The sequence below is a fragment of the Papaver somniferum genome, chromosome 5 (genome assembly GCF_003573695.1).
Source record: "Papaver somniferum cultivar HN1 chromosome 5, ASM357369v1, whole genome shotgun sequence".
In the NCBI taxonomy this organism is placed as follows: domain Eukaryota; kingdom Viridiplantae; phylum Streptophyta; class Magnoliopsida; order Ranunculales; family Papaveraceae; genus Papaver; species Papaver somniferum.
The window spans coordinates 73,152,668-73,157,108 of NC_039362.1; positions in this window are offsets into that span (position 1 = coordinate 73,152,668).

Here is a 4,441-nt window from a genome sequence, read left to right on the forward strand (position 1 = left end):
TATCAACAAGTTGCTGTTTTGCATCCTCAAAGTTTTTGAGGAAGTCAAGAACTACTTCAGCCGAAATCTCTTCAACCTCCTCAATATCCGAGTAAGAATCAGGATATTGAGGAAAAGATCCTTCAACTTCAAGTAAATCCCAAGATCAAGAAGAAGAAGCCATTGATAATAGGAAGCCTAGAGTGAGATAATTCAACTCAATAGGAAAGATATATAAACAAGTTCGGAAGGATTTAGGGTTTTCAAGATTGGTTTGTGAGAGAGACCTGAAACCGTACGTGTACTCGTAAGAAAAGGGCCCTCAAAATCCCAAGAGGGTTATTTGAAGAAGGTTTTCACAACACCTTATTGCTTGAAAGGATTCACGCATCTTAGCTTTAGAAGGCATAAGGAAAAAATAAAAATACTAAAAAGAACAATTAGAAAATACTCATTTAAAAGTGTTAACTGTCAATCCATCTAAGAACGATAAGAGATTAGCTAGATGAACATAGAAACTTTGTCAATCAGTATACCTTATCACTTTTCTCTCAACCAAGATTTTTTTGAGTGAGATTTCAACCTTGTGATTAATTAACACAAGTATGAGCCTTTAGCTCATCAAATGAATATTGTTTTTGATTATCTTTCTTCCTTCGAGACTTACAGGAAAAACCATTATGATGTGAAAAGTTGTCATAAAATTTACTGTTATCAAAACATGACTCATAGTATCGATTTTTACCTGAATAATTTTTTCTAGATAAAGTTGACAACTTGTTGACAGTTTCTCTACAACCTTTAAATAACTTCTTAGGTTATCATCATCTTTGCACTTTTCTTCTGATACCTTGTTCACATCAACTGAATCATTATCTCCCTTTTTGAATACGGAGAATTTCTGATCTTTCTCAGATGTTTTTTGTTAAGATGTTTGTTCTGTTTCTGAACATTTGAGGAACTCATTGAACTGACTTTCCTGGTAGCGTACACAGGGTAAGTACGAAAACTAATTGGTTTGGACATACGAATGTCAGTTACACATTTGAGGATTAAGTCTAAGGTGTGTTGAAGTCGAACAAAGGAATTTTTATTCAACCTACAGTTTCTCTTTTGTTTAACAGAACCTTTTGCCTCACAAAAGAGACATACTTTCTGATCAGAAGAGTGATTAGACAGTACATTATTAACAGTCTCGTTAGGAGATTTCTTCCTTCCATGTGATGTAGAACATCCTTGATTGGAGGAGACTAATACATCTTTTCTGAATGGAAGGGATTCCACTTTTACTTCTGGAGCTGGAATATTTTCAGTCGTAGCAGAAGTAGTTGGTATATTAGACTTCTTAGAGCATTCTTGAATAGAGATTTTACTCAAGCGATGTTCAATTTCCAAATCATCCTTTTTGAGGCTTGCCTTAAGAGATATAAGTGAAGAATGATCTTCAGTATTTTCTTTAAAATTGCAGTCCCTTACTACACCAAGGAGAACATCAACATGATGTTTCAACCGATTAAATCTATCAGCTTGGATTCTAACAAGATTTAGAATCAATTCACTCTCTTCAAATGTTTCCCGTTCATTTAGAGAGATAGACTCTTTTGAAGGGTAATCGGGATAACACATGTCGGAGCCTGTCTGTCTAGTTTGAACACAGGATTCGTCTATACTTGAGATTGAAGAATCTTTCTCTTTAATAGAAATAGACGAGACAGAACTTTTACTTCTGGTGACGCGTTTATCAGAGATAGCACTCATGTCCATAGAGTCAGATCTACAAACACAGACTTGTAAGGTCTTTAAACGTGTTTGCCTGCTCTGATACCAATTGAAAAAACGGGGGTACAACAACCACATCCAATATTTCGTTTAGCAATCTGTATGGACTAAATCCAATATACTTTCAAGAGAATCAACTAGACTCAATCTTAATAAAGTATATCAAAAAGTTCTAATATCCCTATTTCACAATGTAATCAGCAAATCGAACAGATAAAAATCCGTGAGCCTGATTATTATGTGAAATAACTTGAACGGTACCAAAGACAATTGTTCAAATGTCAATCAATGTAAATCAACAACCAAAGGTTGGATATTCTAATTGATTGATCTTAACGCAAAACCTGTTATATTTCAATTATATAACAAAATATAATGCGGAAAACAAATAACACAGACACCAGAAATTTGTTAACGAGGAAACCGCAAATGCAGAAAAACCCCGGGACCTAGTCCATATTGAACACACATTGTATTAAGCCGCTACAGACACTAGCCAACTACAAACTAACTTCGGTTTGGACTGTAGTTGAACCCCAATCAATCTCACACTGATCCAAGGTATAATTTCGCTCCTTACGTCTCTGATCCCAGCAGGATACTACGCACTTGATTTCCTTAGATGATCTCACCCACAACTAAGAGTTGCTACGACCCAAAGTCGAAGACTTTAATAAACAAATCTGTATCACACAGAAAAGTCTACGATAATAGATAAATCTGTCTCCCACAGAAATACCTATAAGTCTTTGTTCTGTCTTTTGATAAATCAAGGTGAAAAGGAACCAATTGATAACCCGGACTTATATTCCCGAAGAACATGTTGATGGTGGATTTTAGTTCAGGGATAAAATTGTAAAACCAAATTTAATGTGCTGACATCCTGCAAAGGATAAAGCCGTGTGCTTACATCCTGCAGAGGATAAAGTTGTTTGATAAGTGATGAGTACCTCTTCTCTTTATTAATTCACCTAGAATGGAGCATGTGGCAACAATCCCAAATATTCTGTGAATTAAATACATAGATTCACCTAGAACGGAGAATGTAGCAACAATCCCGAGTATTCTGTGAATTTTTAGCATTATTGATTAATGCATGGTTTTCCTAGTATTTCCTGTGTTGTTCCCGGGAACTCTCACTATTGGTGCGGCATGATGACTGAGTGTTGCTCTTAATAGAGTAACATGAATATCCAAGTATCAATAATGAGGCATGCACGAAAAACCCGTACAGGCAACATCTCTCGGTGTGCTTATATTAGCCCGATTGAGCATATTTAATCTGGACTGACCGTATCAGTCTCAGAAATGATCACGGCCACGCAGGTTGACCGCATGATCTAACCAGCCTAGACGAACCCTAGCAGGAGCAGGCTATCACCTTAATGATCACCAACGGGCCTATTTATGCCCTAGACGGTCGAACATTATACTTCACTTCCCAGCGTGCCAAAACGCCATCCCTAAAGAAGGGTGGCCGCGCTGCTTTGGAAGAAGCTCGAACGAGCAAGACTGCTTAAGACAGTCTCAAAATGATCGTGACCGTCCAACTTCACTAGCCTGATTGGACGGCTTAGATCGCACCATGAAATATGGAGGAGGCGCCAAAACGCATATTGGTGGGCCCACTCTATCCCTGCCCGTTCGATTTTTTCACGACCAAGCCATGGAGCAATGAACATTTGCTCGAAACGTGGCTGGCGTGATGCTTTAAAGGCCGAGGAAATTCCACTCGTGTCTTAAATCGATCACGACCATCCAACTTCGCCAGCATGTTTGGATGGCTTAGATCACACCTAGGACCATCAGACAGGTACGAATATGTTCACCATCGGCCCAACGTGGGCTCCATATGGTCAGCCTCCCCAAAGGAGGAGCATAGCCTGCCAAACCGATCGGTTAAAGTTGCACGCGCGTGACCGGCCCTAAATCCTAATTAGGGTTTGCGGCATGGCATATGTGTCGCAGATTGATCACGACCATCCATCTTCGCCAGCTCGGATGGAGGGTGTAGATATAGACTAAGGAGATCCACGGAGCATCAACATGATCACTTCGGGCCCACCTGTATGGGTGACCGATCGGCCGAAGTGGAGCGGGACCAGACGCCTCGAAACGCGCTCCCTAAAGGTAGCGCACCGCGGTACCCCGAAAATCCTTTGCAGCATATAATTCCTGTCGCAAATCGATCATGGCCACTCATCTTTTCCAGTCAAATTAAGTGGCCTAGATCGAGCCTTTGTGGGACAGAGAGGTACAGGCGTGCACAACAACAGGCCGCCTCCATGCAGGACCGATCGGTCCCACCAAAATTGGTGCACATGCTTGAGTTCGATCAAGCCAAAGAGGGATGCTTTCGCACCTCTTAAAACCCTGAAATTCCATCAGCGGTCGCAGATTTATTCCGTAAACCATCTCGTCCGTCCAACTTTGCTAGCTTGGTATGACAGCCTAGGTTGAAAGCTAGACGACCAATGAAATATCTCGATGATCACCTTCTGCCACTCTTCCACAGGGAGTGATCGACCATGAGATGGCTCGCCCATGCGGCCTCCAAACGATCACTCGAAGATGGCTGGACGTGATGTTGTTTTAAGACGCTTAATCCGCGACTTATTCGGTTAAGCCTTAAAACAACGATGCTTCATACATATTGGTCATATTTGATGCATTACATGCATAG